Source organism: Gorilla gorilla, chromosome 7 (assembly GCF_029281585.2).
Source record: "Gorilla gorilla gorilla isolate KB3781 chromosome 7, NHGRI_mGorGor1-v2.1_pri, whole genome shotgun sequence".
NCBI classification, from domain to species: Eukaryota; Metazoa; Chordata; class Mammalia; order Primates; family Hominidae; genus Gorilla; species Gorilla gorilla.
In genome coordinates, this window is record NC_073231.2 from 71,639,851 (window position 1) to 71,661,494 (window position 21,644).

Below are 21,644 nucleotides of genomic sequence, written 5' to 3' on the forward strand. Positions count from 1 at the left end.
TTCAATTTCTTTCATCAATGTCTTATAATTTTCATTGTAGAGAACTTTCACTTCTTTGGTTAAGTTAATTCTTAGGTATTTACCTTTATATATGGCTACTGTAAATGGGATTACTTTTCTGAGTTCTTTATCAGATTGCTCACTGTTGGCTTATAGAAATGTTACAATTTTTGTATGTTAATATTGTATCCTGCAACTTTACTTAATTTATTTATCAGTTCTAATAGTTTTCTTGTGGATTCTTTAGGTTTTTCCAAATATAAGATCATATCATCAGCAAACAAGGATAATTTGACGTCTTCCTTTCCAATTTGGATGCTTTTTATATATTTATCTTGTCTGATGGCTCTAGCTCAGACTTCCAGTACTATGTTTAATAACAGTGGTGACAGTGGGCATCCTTGTCATGTTCCAGATCTTAGAGGAAAGGCTTTCAATTTCTCCTCATGATGTATGATACTAGCTGTGGGTCTGTCATATATAGCTTTCATTATGTTTAGATATGTTTTTTATATACCCAGTTGTTTAGGGGTTTTATCATTAAGAGATGTTGATTTGTATCACATGCTTTTTCAACATCAATTAAAATGATCATATGGTTGATCTTCATTGTGTTCATATGATGTATTATATTGATTGATTTGCATATGTTGAACCATCCTTGCATCCCAGGGATAAATCTCACTTGTTCATGAAGAATGCTCATTTTAACATATTGTTGAATTTGGGTTACTAGCATTTTGTTGAGAATTTTTGCATCAATATTCATCAGAGAAATTGGCCTTTAGTTTTATTTTCTCAATGTCTTTGTCTGGTTTTGGTATCAGGTAATACTTGCCTCATAAAATGAGTGTGGAAGTATCTCTTCCTCCTCTGTTTTTCAGAATAGAGTATGATTGTTATTAGTTCTTTAAATCTTTTGTAGAATTCAGCAGTAAAGCCATTGTGTCCTGGGTTTTTCTTTACTGGGAGACTTTTTATTACAGCTTTGATCTTGTTGCTTGTAATTGGTCTGTTCAGGTTTTAGATTTCTTCATGGTCAATCTTGATAAGCTGTATGTGTCTAGAAATTTGTCCATATCTTATAGATTTTCCAATTTATTGTCCTGTAGTTGTTCATAGTAGCTACTAATGATTCTGTGAATTTCTGCAGTATCGCTTGTGTCCATTTTCATCTCTGATTTTATTTATTTGAATCTTCTCTCTTTTCTTAGTCTGGCTAAAGGTTTGTCAATTTTGTTTAACTTTTCAAAAAGTCGACTTTTTGTTTCATCGATCTTTTTAATTTTTTTATTTCAATTTCATTTATTTCTTCTCTGATATTTATTGTTTCTTTTCTTCTACTAATTTGGGGTTTGGTTTGCTCTTGCTTTTCTAGTTCTTTAAAATGCATCAGTAGGATGTTTACTTGAAGTTTTTCTTCTTTTTTGATGTAGGCACTTATAGCTATAAACTTGCCTCTTAATACTACTTTTGCTGTATCTCACGAGTTTTGGTATATTGTGTTTCCATTAATATTTGTTTCAAGAAATTTTTCAACTTCCTTCTTAGTTTCTTCATTGACCCACTGTTCATTCAGGAGCAAATTGTTTAATTTCCATGTATTCGTATAGTTTCTAAAGTTCCTCTTGTTACTGATGTCTAGTTTTATTCCATTGTAGTCAGAGAAGATGTTTGATATTATTTCAATTTTTTAATGTTTTGAGACTTGTTTTGTGACCTAATATATGGTATATCCTTGAGAATAATCCTAGCACTGAGGAAAATAACATGTATTCTGCAACTGTTGAATGAAATGTTCTGTAAATATCTATTAGATCCATTTGGTATATAGTGCAGATCAAGTCTAATGTCTACCTGGTGTTCTATTTTACTGCGGCTGAGCTGACACTCAAACCACAAGACAGTCCTTCCCACTCTTCCCTTGCCATTCCATTGACAGAGAACCCTCACCCCATGGCCACCACCACAACAGGCCCATGGGGAGTGCAGCCAGAGTACTGCTGATGTTCCCTTAAAGCCCAGGGGCTCTTAAGTCAGCTTGCAGTGAATGCTGCCTGGCCTAGGACTCACCCTTCATGGAAGTGCCCCCACCCTCACCCCCAGCCCAGGGCAGATCCAGAGATAACATCCAATAGCCAAGTCCTGGAATCTGGGACCCCAAGAGCTCACTTGTGCCCTACTCTTTGTGGCCAAGCTGCTACCTAAGGTAAAGGACAAAGTCTCTTTTACATTTCTCTCCACTTTTCTAAAGGAAAAGGAGCCTCCCCCATAGCCTCCAGAGCTGGAAATATGTTGAGTTTCACCTGAAGCCAGAAAGTCTCAGGGTCTCACCCAAAGCCCTAGACGTAGTCCCTGGCTATTGCTGCTGGTTATTTAGAGCACAAGGGCTATTCAGTTAGCAGGTGATAAATCCTGCTGGGAGTAGGTCCTTTCCTTCAAGGCAGTGAGTTCCCTCCTGTCCCATGGTGTGTCTAGAAATGTCATTCAGGAGGTAGGACCTAGAAAGGGGGCCTCACAGTTGTGACAAGTTCCCTATCCTGCTGTAGCTGAGCTGGTCTCTAAAATATAAGACAGGGTCCTCCTCACTCTTCCCTCTCCTCTTCTCAAGCAGAAGTAAAGGGTCTCTTTTGGAGCTGTGAGCTGTGCAGCCTGGGGTTGGGGAGAGGTGATGCCATTACATCTTAGACTACCTGGGCTGGTGTCTCAGTAGGTTGCTTGCCCACCCCAACACGAGTCCTCTGACTCTGGGCACAGTTATGCACTAGGACTCGCCTGGGAGTTGCCATCCTTGTGGCTAGACTTCCTTTCAAGATTATTTAAGTTCCCAGAGCACTTTGTCCTACACTGGCAAGGCTTGCAGGAACTGAATATCTAACCGCTGGAATTGGTGATTCACATCTGTCTAGGTCTGGTCTATATGCTTCCTCCATAGGTGGGCTTCTGCTGAGTTTGGTCAGGTTTTGTTCTCTGGTATAGCAGGGCAGCACTGAGTTCAGTGCCTCACAGTTGTTGTGCTCTCCCTCTTCCCGGCACGCAGAATCACTCTCCACACCATGCCCCCACTGCCAGGGGTTGGGGAGAAGTGGCATTAGCTATTCAAAACAGTTTCTCTTACCTCTTCCGTGCCTCTTTCATTGATATGAAGTTAAAACCAGGTACTGTGAGTGCTCACCTGATTTTTGGTTCTTATGAAGGTGATTTTTTTGTGTAGATAGTTAATTTAATGTCCCTACAAGGAGGGACAATCATTCTGCCGTCTTGGTCTACCCCTGTCCAAACTAGAAATACTTTTAAAAAAACATTAACTAAAATTTCTTCAGAATAATTTCTAACTTTTTTCCTATATACTATTGTAGATAATTTACAGGGAGTGTACAGATAAAAATATGTATTTTAAAGAGCATATTTGAAAAAAATTCTAGAAGAAATGGGGGTATCAAAAGATGAAATAAATTATAATTGATAAGAATAAATGCTGAAGATTTAGTCATGGTTGTAGTAAGCAAAATAAGAACAAAAACTACCACAACTACTTAATTGAAATAAGCCTTCTATAGTGATATGGCACTGGCTACAATTTGATTCAAGAGCTTCGGCATTGCCTGAACCATGCTGTCATTGAGTTCTTTATATATTTCACTGAACTAGTCTACTAAGTTCAGATTCTGTGGCTAATTTAGTCATTTTGTCAGACTTCAAAATATTACCCAAGGTTTACTCTCTTTGACTTCCCTAACAGTACAAACCTGATTTTTAGCCACGCTGGAGGATAGTCATTGGTGAAAACATTGATGTTAAAAGAGGGAAAGTATCCCTTGATAAAGGATAACAGTAGTTTCAGAGCAGGTGGCAGAATAAAATCAGAATTTTGGATTGACCACTTTTGTTTTCTCTTTTAATTCAAAAGAGTTAAACAAATAAAATATATAGGTATGTGATATATAAACAGAATTGAAAAGAAATATATTTTTGCCAACATACATATACATTGCATATATTCTGAAATATAATTGACTAAAATGTCAGGCCATGAAGGTACAGAGTATGAAAAACTGTTCCCAGACACTAAATAGGGCATGAATAATAGTAGTTGAAAATGCAGTTTTAGGAGGAGACAAAACCCCTGAGCATAACTATTAGTTACTTTCTATTAAAGATCCTCTCTCAAGTAATTGAAGAATTCTGCCTCAGACAAAAATTATTGTTAATGGCTTCAAGATGATGGGCTATATTTTAAGCAAGAAAGGGTTTAACTGAGCACTGGACAAGCATATTCAAATTTTAAAACCATACCTAGGACTACTTTTTTCTAGTCAAGAAGGAATAAGAGAAGTTAGAGTCACCCTGTAATCTAAAACTACCAAGATAAGAGAAAATATACACCTTAATGGCACTAAAATATTGAATTGTAACAGTCCAAGAAGGACAGTGATATCTACAAAAAGAGAAACTAAAGAATGGAGTACTACAATTTTCCCAGCTTACAAACTGATAAAGTTTAAAGATCTTATAAAGAGAGGGAGAAACACAGTAAGAGCCTACAAGTCTCCATGAAATAAGGAATTGGGAGCCCGGAGATCTCAAAATATCAGGAATCCACAGGACTGAGTACCAGAGAGGAAACAGCAGCACAGAAAACTGAAGACGTTCAAAGAATCCCCCTAACTCTTCACCTGAATACTGGTAAATAAATGCATGTGAGGAAAATATCCAAGAGGAAGAAAGAAATAGCAAAATTGATAAAGAGAACTGTACATGAGGTTTACACAGATCTGAGCATAGCCCTGTTGACAACACAGGCATATTCAAATTTTAAAATGCCTTATGGTTCATTGGGTATTTGGTAGAGTACTAAGAGTTTGTCTTAATATTGAGGAGAAAGTAACACTGGAATAAACACTGCTCTGACCTCGTTTAACCAGTGCTTAAAGTAAAGACTGAAAAAGATCAAAATTGTTTCAAGAAGTTGTCCTGCATCAAAACAAAGCTAAAGAATATCACAGAGATGCAAAAATATCCAGCACTCAGCAAGTAAAATTCTGTGTCTGACATCCAATAAAAAATTACAATGAACAGGAGGATATCAAAAAATGGTGAAATTGGGACTTTTGAACATTTTTTTCTTCATACATCAAAAGAAAACTAGGAGAAAGATCAGAATAAACTTTTTTTAGCATTCTAGAAATTAACCAAAGTTTTACAGCAGAGGAGCATTTATACCAGAAAACTTGCTGAATCTCAGTAAGAGTGAGCTTTTTGGCATTTTATTAAAGGGAGCATTTGTCAAAATCATTTACGGGCAAGTGTTTTAACTTCATCACTGCCTCAGGTGCCAGATAGCAGTCTGGGCAAATGATAGAGTAACCAAAAGCTTAGGAGAAAATGTTGGGAGTGAGATGCCCGTAAGGGCTTTTAAAAGCTCTGATATACTCTTGGAAATCTAGAAGTCCACATGCATGCATAGGACTGTGTGCATTCCCAGGCTGGTATACATGGTGTTCTCAAAAAAGGCCTGAAAACGTCCTAAGCTGTCACTTCTGGCTGACCTTGTGACACTGCGCAAGCCAGAAGTGAAAGCTAAGGCAGAGCTGTAAGGTGTCTAGCTGAATGTTGAAAGCATGCCCCAACATGCACAGAAAGCCTCTCAGCAAAAACTGAGAGACTTAATGGTTCCAGAAATGGAGGCATATTTCTGCCTAGTCAATAGCTAAACACTAAGCTAAATGAATTGAGACATCAATGACTACACATGCCAAAGAATGCAGACATTAAAGAATTAGATAACAAAATTCACTAAACAAACAAAGCTACAGCAAGCAGCAACAACAACAAACCAGAGAGAAATGAAAGATTATTATTTCTGGAATTGAAACATTATATCATTTTAAATGTCCAGATTTTTTAATGACGTATAAAAATTATTTTAAACCATGGCCTGTAGGAAGGAAAAAAAAGCAATTAATAATAATTGTCACTTTACTAAAGAATATCAGATATTGACCTTATTAGACAAAGATTTAAATTAGCTATTTTAAGTATGTTCAAAGAGTGAAAGTTTACATTCTAAAGAACTAGGAGAAAGTATCAGAATAATGTCTTACCAAAACAGAGAATATCAGTAAAGAGATAGAAACGAAACCAGCTATATTTAATAGTATTTTAAATGTGTCACCCCACTGCTTTCTGACTTCCATGGTCCCATAAACAGAACCAAATAAAAATACTAATAAATAAATCTTTCAACAAACAATGCTGTATCTAGAAAACTGCTCTTCAAAATTGAAGGAGAAATTAAGACATTCCCAAATAAACTAAAACTGAGAGAATCTGTCCCTGGAAAAATTTCCCTACAAGAAATTCAAAGGAGAGTATTTCAGGTTGAAAGGAAAGGACAGTAAACAGTAAGTGGGAAATACATGAAGAAATAAAGTGCACCTTACTGGTAACCACATAGGTAAACGTTAGACAGTATAAATATAACTTTTGTTTGACTCGTATTTTTGCCCTATGTAATTTAAAAGACAGCTGGGTGAATGCATGTTCTGATGTAAACACACGTGTAAAGATGTAATTTGTATAACAATAACATAATGGAGGGGAGAAAATGGAGCTATCTATATAGGGGAAAACTTTCTGTATACTATGAAAATTTAGCAGGTATTTATCTAAATGAAATTGTAAGGAGTTAAAATACTATTTGTAATCTCCAAGGCAATCACTGAAGAAAATCTCAAAAAATACATATTAAAAAATAAATTAAAATGGTACCATAGAAGATATCTACTGAAAACAAGAAACCAATAATAGAAGAATGGGGAGAAAAAAGGCATAAGACATATAGAAAACAAATAGGAAAATGATAGACATAAATTCTACTTATTGGTAACTACATAAAATGTAAATTATTTAAGCTCTCTAATTAAAAGACAAATATTGCTGAAATACCTAAAAAACATGGCTCAACAAAATATTTACCACAGTAGACACACTTTATAATCAAATATACAAATAGTTTGAAGGTAAACAAATAGAAAAAAGTTATGTCACACAAACTTATCACAAAGGAACTGGAATGACTAAACTAATATTAGACAAAATATATTCTAAGACAAAATTTGTCACTAGACACAAAGAAATATTTTATTTTATTTTATTTTATTTTATTTTATTTTATTTTATTTTATTTTATTTTAACAAGATCTTGTTCTGGCACCCAGGCTGGAGTGCAGTGGTGCAATCTTGGCTCACTGCAACTTTGAACTCCTGGACTCAAGAGATCCTCTTATCTCAGCCTCTAAAGTAGCTGGGGCTACAGGTGCAAGCCATCATGCTCAGCTAATTTTTCTATTTTTTGGTAGGTGGGGTTTCTACCATCTACCCCAGGCTGGTTTCAATCTCCTGGGCTCAAGCAATCCACTTGACTGGGTGACTGGGCCTCCCAAAGTTCTGGGATTACTGGCATGAACCACTGCACCCAGCCGAAAGACATTTTTAATGATAAAATGATTAAGCAAACAAGAAGCACAAATAATATTAAGATATATAGTACTTAAAAAGAAAGCTACAAGTACACGAAGCCAAAATTGAGAGGAAAAGTAGGCATTTCACAATAATAAGACTGCAATACCTCTTTTTCAATGGTGTATAGAAAAAGGAGACAGAAGATCAGTAACGAAATTGAAGACTTAACACAATGCTGTAAGTCAACTAGACCTAACAGACATCTACAGATCATTCCACCTAGCAACAGCAGAATACACATTCTTCTCAAGTACACATGAAACACTCACCATGATATACCATATGTTAGGCCATAAAAAAGTCAAAATAAATTTAAAATGATGGTAAAATTGTACAAGAGTATGACTACAATGTAAAGAAATTAGAAATCAATGACCGAATAATTTTCACAATCACAAATATGTGAAAATTAAACACCACACCTAATAAACAATAGGTCATAAAGAAATCACACAGAAAATTAAAAAGAACTTTGAGATTAATGAAAACAAAGGCACAAGATACTAAACTTATGGGGAACATCAAAAGCAGTACTTAGAAGGAAATCTATAGCTTTAAACATTTACACAACAGCACAATAAAGATCTAAAATAAACCTTTCACCATCCACAGAAAGAAGAGCAAACTCAACACAAAACAAGCAGAAAGAAAAAATAAATATTAAAGTGGAAAGAAATGAAATGAATCATAGACAAACAATAGAGAAAATTAAACCAAATATGTAACATTTTGGAGAGAACAACAAAATAGCAAATCTTGAATAAGATTGGCAAAAAACAGAGAGCAGACTCAAATTACTGAAATCAAAAATGAAAAGAGGAACATTACTCTTGGCCTTACAGATATAAAATTTTTATGAAGACACTATGCACAATTGTATGGTAACAAATTAGATAATCAAATGACATAGATACATTTGTAGAAAGACATGAACCATCTAAACTAACCCAAGAAGAAATAGACAATATAATAGGCTTGTGACAGATTAATTTTAAAACTATTTCACAGCAAAAAACCCAAGATGAAATGACTTTTTGGTGAATTCTGCCAACAAATACTAGCAAACTAAATTAATTTAGCAACGTGTTTAAAAGATTAGAAACAACGATCAAATTAGATTTATTTCAGAAATTCAAGTTTGGTTCAACATAGAAAAAATTAATAAACATAACACATAATATTAATTGAATAAATGGGAAAAAGACATAATTTTCTCAATAGAGAAAATACTTGGAAAAATCCAACATTATTTCAAGATAAAACTCTCAACAATATAGGAATAGAATTAAACTTACTCAATCTGATTAAAGCAATCTAAGAAAAACCAGGGCTAATATCATACTTACTGGTGAAAAACGGGATGCTTTCTCCCAATATCAGGAACAAGACATGAACATGTGCCCTTGCCTCTTCTGTTCAACAGTGTATCAGATGTTTTAACCAGATAAATTGGGCAGGAAAGGAAACATCATCTAAATTGAAAAGCAAGAAGTATTTGTAGATGATCTATCCTTTATAAAGAAAACCCCAAAATATTAAAAAAAAAAAAACAACTCTTGGAGCTAACAACCACATTCAGCAACAGTGCAAGGTCCAAGTGTTGGACAGTTTCTGTATAGCCTTGGCAGACCTAGTCTTCCTCCGTCTTGTTGATTGTAGTTCTCAGAATAATTGAAACATGTGTGAGCATGCAATATCCTGAGACAGGGAGGAACTGCTAGAAATAGACCAGGCTTTGTTATTTGCCCTCCTAGGGAAGAGAACTTCTTGAGTTAGAGAAGAATTGCTCAGGATAGCCTGAGCTTTATTCTTTATCTTAGAAGCAAGAAGCCCTTCAATGCTTTAGCTCAGCAACTCACATGTCCCCTGAGTTAACCCAAGGTGGGTTGCCTTTTGGGATCCCTAAGCTGCAGTCCAAGTGTGGCATGTTCAGTCAGGACTCCATCCACCCCCGACAGCTCTCCAGAGCCTCGGCTGACCAGCTTCTGGGCTTCTGGATCCTGGGCTTCTGTTGTCCCTTGCCACCTATCTGTAAGTAATAATCCTGTTCCATATAACTTGTACAATGTGAGTGTTGTATCTTACTGTACTTGGGTGAATAGTAAAGGTGCAGCCCAGGATGGAGTGAACAGAAGTGTTTGGATCCTGCTCCTGGTGGTTGGCATAGCAATGATCTTTGTTATCCTCCATGCAATGGGAGTCCTTCCTTAGTATTGGTAATTAGTCACCATGGTCATACCAGCCTGAACATGTGTGATCTTGTCTGATCTCAGAAAATATTGATAATTAGTTAACCTGTTTCACACCAAGATCAATATTTAAAACTCAGTTGCATTTCTATATAGTATCAATGAACAATCCAAAAACTAAACTAAGAAAACTATTATACTTACAATAGAAAATAAAATAAAATATTAAGAATAAATTCAACCAAAAATGTGCAATGTAATGCACATTTGTAAATAGAAAACTAGAAACATTGTTGAAAGAAATTAAAGAAGATCTACATAAATGGAAAAACATGTTATGCTCATGTGTTAAAAGTCTTAATGCTGTTAAGATAGCAATACTACTCTGGTCAATAATACTATATTTTATACTTGGAGTTTTATAAGAGAGTAGATCTTAAATGTTTTCACCACACACACAAAAATCGTAATCGTGTGAGGCAAGAGATTGTGGCAATTATTTCACAATCTGTTCATGAATCAAAACATCACATTAAATACCCAACATATATACAATTTTTATTTATCAAAAGCTGGAAAAAGCAATCTCTATCAAAATTCCACCTTTATTTTTCACATAAATTACAAGCTGATCCTAAAGTTAATGTGAAATTCAAATATTATTAGGCATGCTAAGAAGCAGGAAAATAAAACACACAGTGGATATAAAAATCAGTCAATAGAAGCTGAGCCAGAAATAACACAAGTTTCTAAATGAGAATGTGAAACAGTTATTATAACTGCAATTCATATGTTTAAGAAGTTAGAGAAATAGAAATTAAAATAAATAAGCTACTTTATCCTCTCTCCCTCCTATAAGGGTTGATGCAGAGTACATTACCCCCAGCAATACAAATACATGTGTGCAATATGTCCACTCAGGGAATCTCATTAGCTACTCAGTACCCACATTTTCATTAGGAGCTGGTCATACAGGTACCTTCTGCCTAGGAAGTACCGAAATTCCAAACTCCCAGGAAAAAATTACGTGTTCAGGATAAGCCATATTATTTTCACAAACAGTCTATGCACAATGAGCCACTCTTATCATTCAAAGAAAGTTTTATATCAGTCAAGGGAAATGTTTACCAATCAAGTTCCCAGATGCCAGTCAAGGGTAAACCTTTCAAGAATAAGTTTCTAAGGATAGGCAGTCTCAGCTCTGCTACATTAACCATTTTTGCACAATATGGAATACTCAAGCAACACCATTAACCAATGTGCACTAACTGACATTTATGGATTACTCCACTCCATCCAATAAGGGCAGAAAATTTATTATTTTTAAGAGTACATGGAACATTTAGCAAGAGAGACCTAATATGGACCATCAACAAGTCTCAATATGTTTAAAAGAATTCAGGACCATAAATAAGTCTCACTACCGTTTAAAGGATTCAAACCACCAGAAGTAAGTTCTCTGACTGCCACAGAATTAAATTAGAAATTATCAACAAAAAATATTTTTGAATACCCCCAAATATTCAAAATCTGAATAGCACAATTATAAATAACCCATGGAGCAAAGAAGAAATTGAAAGGGAAATTAGAAATTATGTTTAAATAAATAGAAATAAAAAGCTAATATATTAAATTTTGTGGGATATAGCTAAAACAGACCTTAGGGAAAATTTTACAGCCTTACCACCAAGATTAGAAAAGAAAAAAGTTTCAAGTCAATAATATCAGCTTTTACCTTAAAACAAAATAAAACCAAAACAAACAAGCAAAAAAAGAGCAAATAGATTCCAGAAGCTAATAACAATAATGACAGTAGTAGTAGTAATCAAAATCAATAAGAAACAGAAAAAGAAGTAGAGAAAAAACAATGAATCTAAAAGCTGTGGTTTTTAGAAAGTTAATAAAGACACAAATTACCAATACTATGAATGATGAAATTGACATCACTACAGATTCTAGAGATATTAAGATGATAACAAAAAAAAATTGTGAACAGCTTTATGCCAGTAAGTTATACAACTTAGATGACAAATTATTTTAAAAACACAATCATCAAGGCTCATTAAAAATAAATAAACAATCTGAATAGCCCTACATCAATCACAGAAATTGAAACTTCAGTTCCCACAAATAAACCCATAGACCCCATATCATTTTGCTGAGGAATTCTACCAATTACTTGAGAAATAATATAACTTTTACATGAAATCTTGTAGAATTGTAAAGAGGAGGAAAATATCTACTCATTCAATGAGGCCACCAAGATTTTTATATAAAATCTAGGCAAGGGCATGACAAGAAAATTGTAGACGAGTGTCCCTCATGAACATAGGTACAAAAATCCTTAACAAAATTTTGATAAGTCTAATCAAACAATATAAAAAAGGATAATACAAAAAATGCAAGGCTGACAATAAATAGGCCGATAATAATATAATTCACCATATAATCAGACTAAAAACAATGGTCATCTCAAAAGATGAAGAAACAACACTTGACTTCAAGACTCATGCAGTTACAATAATCAAGGTGTGATATCAGCATCAAAATGGAAAACCAGATCAAGAAAACAGAATAGTGTAAAAGTACACCCACACAAACATGGTACACCCACACAAATATGGTCAATTTGTTTTTGACAAAAGTTTAAAGACAAATCTGTAGGAAACAAATAATCTTTTTAACAAATGATCAGTTGTAAGTATATATAGAAAAAAACTTTGATCTATACATTGCAACATAAACAAAAAATAATAAAAATAGATAATACTCAAATATTAAATGTAGAAATATGAGATTTCTGGAAAAAAATTACAGGAAAAAAATCTTTGTGATCTTGAGTTAGGCAAAAAAAAAAAAAACATTAGATAGAATAGCAAAAGCATGAATAAAATAAAATTTAAATAACACAAATTTGGTGTTATTTAAATTGTGAATTTCTTGGCTTCAAATACAGTGTTGAACTAATGAAAGACAAGCCACAGACTGGAAGAAAGGATTATGAAGTCACATAAATGATGTATTCAAAATATGAAAATAAAGTCTCCAAACTCAACAATAAGAAAACAAGAAACATAACTTTAAAAGTGGACAAACATTTGAATAGATCCTACACAAAAAAAGATATATGCATTGCAAAAAAAAACATGAAAATATGCTCAAAATCATTAGTTACTGGGAAAGTTAAAACCACAATGGGATTTCACATCCACTACCATGTCTAAACTCATAGTTACTTAACAAAGTGTTAGCAAGCATGCACTGAAACCCAAGCAATGCTGGTGGGAATGTAAAACAGTACAAGCACTTTGAAAAACAATACAAGTTTCTACTAGAATGTTAAGCATACATTTACTATATGACTCAGGAATTACACTCTTAGGTATTTACACAAGAGAAATTAAAGTCCATAGCCATACAAAGACTTCTAGACAAATATTTGTAGCCAGCTAATTTGTCATTACCTACAACTGGAATCAATCCAAATGCCCAAAAGATGAAATTATAGATAAATTGCTGTATATCCATTCAGTGGAATTCTACCCAGCAATAGCAAGAAATAATTTATTAAACAGACAAACACATATATTAATCTCAAAATAACTATTTAGTTAAAGAGGAAATACAAAGATCATAGTATATACAGTACTCTTCACATAAAGTTCTGGAAAATGCAAACTTATTTAAAGTAACATCACTGCCTGGGAATGAGGAGAGGTCAGGAAGACTCAAGAGGGAGGGATTACCAAAGGATGGGAGATTCTTTTGGGAGTGATAAATAGGATGTTCATTGTCTTTAACAATGAACAATATTGATGTTCATTATTGATGTTCGTTGTACTTTGATAGTTTCACAGGTGTACATCTATCAAAAGCTATCCACTTGTGCATTTGAAGAGTGCAATTTATCATATGCCAATTAAATCTAATAAAATTGTTTTAAAATTATATCTAAAAGAGGTATTGCTTGTTTATCCAAATTGCTTGTTCAAGGTGGTAACCAAAAGCTAACTCAGTGGAAGACTACTAAGGTAACTGGCAAAGAGACGTCCATGCACGGCCTGCCTTGGCTGTGACTGCTGCCCTTCTTTTAGACAGCCTTCTTGTAAGAAAACAGATAGGGCAGCACAGCACCAGGAAGCCGGATGGCCATGCTGTTTTCCTACTGACAAGGCCTGCTGTTTTGCTACAAGACCCAATCCATTGTCATCTGTTTCTTAATCAAGAAAATAAAGACACTGATACTAAAATTCTATCATTTATCTCCTGTCAGATACCAGTCAGTTAACTTACCTAAAATTCCATTTCTAATACAAGTAATACTCAGGTTTCTTTGTTGTCCTCACAGGTTTTCATCAGTATCAAGTGTCTTCATTATTTCTTCTACTACGTGATCTCTGGAATTGAAATTACAGCCACTGTCTTTGCTCTCTTTTATACGCTGTGGTCTGATTGCAGTACATTTTTCGTTTTTGTTTTTGTTTGCCACTGTTAAACTGTATCTTTAGGACAGCGATGATTTCAACGGTCTGTTGCTCCACTGGCTTTTTTAACTGCTGGAATGCACACAGTACAGCCTGAGATCCCAGATTACAATGCCTCCTAAAGAACATAAAGAAGATAAACATTTTCCAGTAGGATAAAATTGTTTTCAAGATATCCCAACAAAATGATTTAGTACTTTACCACAGAAGTTTACACAATTAAAACAAAAAGTTTACACAATTACATTTTGCTCTCAATAATCTATGAAATACACAATGCTTGACATATTATTAATCTCTAAAACACGTAAAATCAGGAAATTAGCATCAGTGATATTATCTTTTGATTTTACTTTACTCCTTTTCTCTCATTTCCTTGCTCAGTTAATATATTAGTGTGGTATTTTTTAATGCCTCACAACAAATGCTAATGAATTATTTATCATTTTCTCGCAAAATGGCAAAATATGAGATGGTTTATACTACCATGTGGAATTAGGGCAGGTAACCATAAATTACCACAGTGAGTTACAGCTCTTATGCAGGACAAGGTAGCTTTGCTAGAGTAGACGAACCTAATCTCATGTCCCTGCTATACAGTTACTGATCCGGGAAATTATTATTTTTCTTACTCATAGGCAGAAGAATCAGAAGCAATGTATCCTAACATGAAATGGGCATAGAATGGAAAGTCTGTGGTATCTCCCTTGCTCTCTCCTGGATCATCTAAAATTCCTAAAAATATCTCATTGGTTCATTGCATTAACAGCATCATGGTCATTGGAATGTGACAAGTATTGATATATCTTGGTAAGACTCATGTTATTCAGACTATCGGAAGGAAACTCTACAAAGACTCAGAGGCCGCATTGATAAAGATTTTTGGATCCTGGTATCTGGGGCCTGCCAAGACATTTCTTTCCTATATTAGTCACTTGTTGCAATGTAACCAATAACTGGGGCTTCTGACACCTCAGGGCCTGCCTGGGCTAGGATTGACCTCCAAGCACATTCACATGGCTATCGCTGCAGACCTCAGTTCCTCAGGCCTTTCCACAGGCTTTCTGGATATCCTCATGATAACAGGGCTGGCTTGCTGGGATTAAGCTTCATCTTTTGAGAAGAGTATCAAAAATTTTGTGGATATATTTTTACAGCCACCATATCCTCTATTGTATTGCAACTTGTACCTCAACTATTAGGAAAGAATCACAACCACTGGTAGGCCTCTGAGTTTTAGAGACAGCATATTCCATACTTAGGAATACTTCTCGGACCCACTTTTTAGATGATATGATAACTGCTAGTTTTGAGTGGAGTCTAAAGCAAATTTCAGCAGCAGGTCTTGGCTGCTGTACAGCCATCTCTGCAAATTGAGCCATATGGCCCGGCAGAACCCCTGGTACTAAATGTTTCTGTGTTGGGAAAAGACACCATGTGGCGCCTCCAGCAAGAGTCAATAAGAGAGGCACAGTGCAGGCCCTAGATTCTCAGAGTAAGACCAGGCTGCCTGCAGCAAAGTCCAAATATCATTTGAAAAGCAGCTTCTGGCATGCTACCAGGCCCTGAGAAAGAGAGCACCTGGATACAGCACACCAAACTGCCCATGAGGCTGTCACTGCCCACCATTAGATCTGTACTGTTGCATACAGTGGCTTCTATTGTCAGGCCATGCAGCATCCATCAGTTATAAGGTAGGAGTGAAACATTGACAGTGGGCTTACATAGTGCAAAGGGAAGACCTAGGCTTCAGAAACAGGTGGCTAAGGCCTCCATGTCATTGGCCAGTGTTGCCTTGATAGCTCTCTTTCAATTCACACCAGTAGCCTCATGAGGGGTTCCCCACAACCAGCTAAAAAAGGAAGCAAATGCCCAAGCCTGATTTACAGATGGGTCAGCTCAGCAAGTTTGTGCAAGCCAGAACTGCTGCTGTGCCCTGACCCTACTCAAAAGTTCCCTAAGAGACTATGATGAGGAAAATGCTCTAAGGGCTAGGGGCTTGAGCCTTGCACCACGTCATCTGCTTTGTGTGGAAGCAGAAATAATCCAAGGTAGAGGCATATATGTCCCAATGGGCAGTCGTGAATGATGCTTGATTAGGCAAGATTATATGGATAGACTTACAAATTGAGAAAAAGTGTGACAATATTTTTATTGTATGTTAATTCCTACCAGAAAGCATCTACTGCAGAGTAGTCACTAAACAACCACGTAGACAGGATGGATTGCTTGACTGACGTCAAGTTGCCTTTGTTCTTTGATACTCCCATGCTTACAAATGGGCTCATGAATACCACTGCTATGGTGGCAGAGGTGCAGGCTGTGCTGGGCCCAATAACTGGAGTTCCCTCTCATCAAGGATTGTGTAGCCACTGCCCTCACTGAATTTTGACATGTCAGCAAAAAAGAACACGTGTCAGTCCCCCAAATGGTACCATTCTTCTTGGAGACCAGCTGGCCATTTGGTGATAAGCACATTTCATGTACTTCCTTCCACAGGGAGAGTGGTGAGAACTCGTAATAAAGGCAGGAAAGGTAATATGTTTCCCACTATAGTGTTCCACGATGGCATCTCTTGGTGCTCCCACACCCAACTGTCACTGGGCAAGTACAGCAGCCACAGGCTGATAAGTGCATGCAAATCAGAGGCTCCCACCCCTTACAGAAGAAAACTAACCTGGACCAGAGAAGTGTTAGCTGAGATGGAGCCAAATCTACAAAGGGTGGTAGAGAAAGGACAGTGGTGTTGAATACTAGCTGTAGTCTCGTGACACACTGTAGCTTTGGAGACTATAGTCTGTCCCACCAACCTTCCTCTGGTAAGTTCCCAGAGAATCCTGGGAATGCTATACTTGGATAGAGAGAACTCATATGATAATCAAGTGGATGTGAGAGATTTAAAGAGAAGAATACAACAGGTGTTGTTAGTGTCCTACCCAGATTTTTCTTTGCTCCTGGGGACACCCTCACCTAGCTGCTGCAAATGCTGCAGGTCATGGCTTTCACCTACACAACTTTCACTGGAGAATTGCCCACTGCAGAGAGGAGACCCCTGACCCCACGTGCCTGGGAGTTTACACCACCATGAAAGCCCTCCACTCACGCACACCCTGGAGCATCCACAACTAATTAATTGATACCACGGTACAAAGTTAGACCAGCTTTCTGCAAGGTGGAATTTGTGCACTATAGTGTGTGCCCTCAACCACTCTCCTAACCCCCGACACCTGGATTAGACACAGCTGAACTTTTCTAATAACATTTCCCTGCTTGGGCCATTGTTCTTTTCCATTCTGCCTCCCTCAGTTCAGCCAAGTCCCTCCAGTGGATACTGCTTTTAGAGAATGTGCCTTGGAAATTGGCTTTTAAGGAAATTGAGTTTGATTCTTTTTACTTCCATTAGAGTATCCCACCAATTATATTTATATTTCACAGATAATGTTTTCAGGAATATGGAACTAGTTTGGAAGGGAGGAGGAAGAGTATAAATCCACTTTAAGCAGAATCTGTGGTTACTATAAAAGTATGCCATGTGAACTGGATAATGTGAGGCGTTTCACTATGGAGATTAATTGCTGATAACTATTTGGTCTTTAAAGTTGATTTTCATAGAGATGATTTTGGTTTAACAATAACAAATACTTTTTTTCTGTGTAGTTTTTTTTTAGTTTTCTTTTTCTGACCTCCCCTAATCAAACTTGCGCTTCAAGACCTGAAGGCCCTCTTTCCCTCTTTCCCACAAAAGCATTAGTGAACCCTCAACTGGGACTTTCTTCTCTCCCTGCCATGAAATGTTCCAGCCCCTTATATGCAACTCATATTAACTCCTTCCTTTCCTCTCATATACTTTAGATATTGAAATAAATGACCTTTCTTTGGCTATCAGGCTGCAAGTCACTGGGGACCAGCATCTCTGACTATTGAGTTTTTTAGTGTTTCTCCCAGAATCTGACCAAACTGCCTTCCATCATCAATGACTGGGAGTCAGATGAGGGTAGATAGAATTCACACAGTGATGGTGTGTTACCAGAAGATGCAGCCCGCCCTTAAAAAATACATGAAGGCCCATATTATTCCATGAATCTACGTGATTATGAGTGGCCAGGCATGATTGCCTGTGCCAGTGGGAGGATAAAAGAGGAAAGAAACTCCCTGGATGCTTGCTGTGTGTTAAAGACTCACATAGACTGAGAGTTTAATCCTCATGACACCCTTCATAGACAAGAGTCATTAATTCCATTCTACAGAGCTGGAAATCTAATTCAGAGCTGCAAAGTAACCGGGACTTGATTACTTAGTGGCTGAGCCAGAATCCAAGAGAAGTGATTTAAAACTTATGCTCTTTCCACTAAACCCCTTTCCCTGTTGAGATCCAAATAACTTGAAATTCTATGATTTAACCACCATTAGAGATAAGTTTCTTCAATAAAAACATTTTATGCATTTATATAAACATGGAACATTTGCAATGCCCAAAGTTCTGGGAAAGACGCTAAGAACATACAAACAGTAAATCTTAAATAAAAATTCCCCTTCTGAAAATCCATTATCTTTCACACTGAAGAAGGAAAGGCCTTTGCCTAGGATTATACATAGAGCAGTACTGGTTTGTTTTTTTGTTTGTTTGTTTGTTTGGTTTTTTTGGTTTTGTTTTTTATTTTTTTTTTTTTGAGACGGAGTATCGCTCTGTCGCCAGGCTGGAGTGCAGTGGCACGATCTCGGCTCACTGCAAGCTCCCGCCTCCCGGGTTCACGCCATTCTCCTGCCTCAGCCTCCCGAGTAGCTGGGACTACAGGCGCCCGCCACCACACCCGGCTAATTTTTTTGTATTTTTTTTTAGTAGAGATGGGGTTTCACCGTGTTAGCCAGGATGGTCTAGATTTCTCGATTTCCTGACCTCGTGATCCGCCCGTCTCGGCCTCCCAAAGTGCTGGGATTACAGGCGTGAGCCACTGCGCCCGGCCACATAGAGCAGTATTGTTATTCCTTCATTGAAGATCCAATTTCTATGCAAAAGCATGTTATTTTCAGGTTCGCCAGACTTCTAGCTAGCAGAGTATTTAAGTTTATGAGATTCCAAATTTAAAGTCACAATTTGTATCCTAGATTGACCAATAACAACTGTGATATCTTGCACAATTTTACCTCTCAAAATTTTGGTTTATTCACCAATACAGCATCCTTGTAAATTTGTTATGGGTCTTACATGAGGTGAGCTATGGCTTGGATATGGTTGTTTGTCCCCACTAAATCTCATGTTGAAATTAAATCTTCAGTGTGGCAGTGTTGGGAGGCGGGGCTGAGCTGGAGGTGTTTGATTCATAGAGGTGGATCTCTGATGAGAAGCTCCGTGCTGCTATCATGGTAGTGAGTGAGTTCTTACTTTTGTGAGACTGGGTTGGTTCTCAAGGGAATTGATTAGTTCTGTGGAAGTGAGTTCTTATAAAACTAGGATGCCCTGGGTTTGGCTCCTCTTCCTACGAGCCCACTTCGCCTCGACCTTCTCTGCCATGTTTTGTCTCTGCACAAATGCCCACACCAGAAGCTGAGCAGATGCCAGTGACATGCTTCTCGTACAGCCTGCAGAGGTGTGAGCTAAATAAACCTCATTTTTCAATAAACTACCCAGCCTCAGGTATTCCTTCATAGCAACACAGAATGCACCAAGATAAGGAACATGTAAAGTACTTAAGGAAACTTCTGAAACATGGTAGGTATACAATAAATTGTCATGTGGCAGGATAATTGGTGTCTCAGTAAAATATTAATACTAATTCCTACTAAAGCAGAAATATCAGAAAGAATGAATATTTTTCCCTCCTTACTCTGCTCCCCTATACTTCTGGAGTGTAAGGAGGGATTTGAGGATAGCAGGCTTTTGAGCTGTAGACCTCTGGAACTTCCTGTCTATAACCTTCATCATAGTGAAATGCTTTTATTTTCAGAAAGAGCTGAATTATCCTAGAGGTAAAACGTTAGAACTAGAGTCTCAGAGAGGGAGAAGGGACATGTAGCTTTTTGAGGAAGTTCCTCCCAATACTGGAAAGGTGACAGATGTCCAAAATGTTTCAACATGGAGTTGATCTGTCCCACACTTTTGAATGCATGAGGAGATGCAAAGCCCTCAGAAGGGAATTGTTGTATAATTAATTTAGGAATGCACAGCTCTGGGCTCTGGGCTCTCGGCTCTGGTCTAAAAAAGGTCCTTCTGCCCAAAGTAGGCCCAGGAGCAGTGATACTACCAACTTCAAGAGTCTAAGGTCAGTGATAACCATCCTGAGACCAACACTCCTGGATATGGACAGTGAGGTCCCCCTGGGCTTCAGATAACCACAGAGGAGTGAGCAGGGAGAAGATGGAAATCCAAATTAGCTTAGGAGACAGAGTTTGCTACTGGATTAGAAGGATGAGAACATTCAGAGCATATTGTGTTAGAGAAAAAATGAAAGGTGAGTGACTTTGTTCACTCTTGCTATGTAAAATAAAACTCACAAGCAAAAGTTGTTCTAGCTACTTGCTTCCCACCCCTCCCCTTAAGGCATCCTGTGATTTCATGTAATCTCAGTAAAAAGCAAAATTCATTCCTATTAACTTTTTGAAAAAAAAACTATTCTACGTTTCTTTCACAAATTGTGTTTTAATGTGTTTTGAAATGATAAAAAAAGAAACAATTCATCCCTTTTTAGATGACTCTTGCAAACATGACAGTCTAAAATTGGCAGACTCCTGCAGTGTTTAGAAAAGAAACCAAGACTTTGAAAATACATTAGACATTTTGCAATAGAAAAGGAAAGTTAGAAGAAAGCAAAAATAAGAGTTTCCAGGGAAGCCTCTGGTCAGAGGAAGACGAAGCGGGGCTCATGTAACCACGGGGGACTCTAATTGCTTTCTTTGCACCAAAGACAAACTGCAGAGAGCTCAATTCAACAAATATGTCTGGAGTACTTTCCATGTACTCAGCATTTTGTTTGGCAATGGGGATTCAACGGTAAACAAGGTGCAATTGCTCTCTTTGAGGAGATGACATCAACTGTACAAATACAAAGGAAACACAGTAATTTCAATAAAAAGACATGCACTCAGGGGAAGCACAAAAAGAGTATGCCTGGCATCCTAGAGAGGAAGATTACTGGTTTAAGAATGACTAATATTAGCTAGAGAATGGAGGGAAGGGATGGAGATGGAGGAGGATATGGGGCAACTGCGAGACAAAGAAGACCCTTAGGAAAAGACAAAGAATGAAGGTAACAGTTTGACGTGCACAAGGAAACGGCAAAAGTTAGAACATGAGATGAGAAAAAACCCTCACAAGAAAGGCTGAAATGGTAAAGATTTCTTATGTTCCTAATATATAACATTTGTAGAGTGCTTACTGTATGCCACATGCAGTCCCAAGTACTTTACTTGAATTTGCTAAATCAGCACATTAATCCTATGAGGTGGTTAT

At 36.9% G+C, this 21,644-nt stretch overlaps 1 long non-coding RNA gene across 4 annotated transcripts in view; it reads right to left on the minus strand.

Annotated features, from left to right (window-relative positions):
- LOC129524112 (uncharacterized) overlaps positions 1 to 21,644 on the minus strand; it is a 182,765-nt gene that overhangs the window by 128,199 nt on the left and 32,922 nt on the right. For 2 of the 4 annotated variants that reach the window (XR_008667766.2, XR_008667765.2), the window contains exons 2-3: positions 14,007 to 14,315; positions 8,871 to 8,996 (exon numbers count right to left, since the gene is read on the minus strand). This is a non-coding gene — a long non-coding RNA (uncharacterized lncRNA). Of the gene's footprint in view, positions 1 to 8,870; positions 8,997 to 9,154; positions 9,901 to 14,006; positions 14,316 to 21,644 lie in introns of those variants that run through there. The other 2 variants (XR_008667768.2, XR_008667767.2) reach the window with 2 other exon arrangements.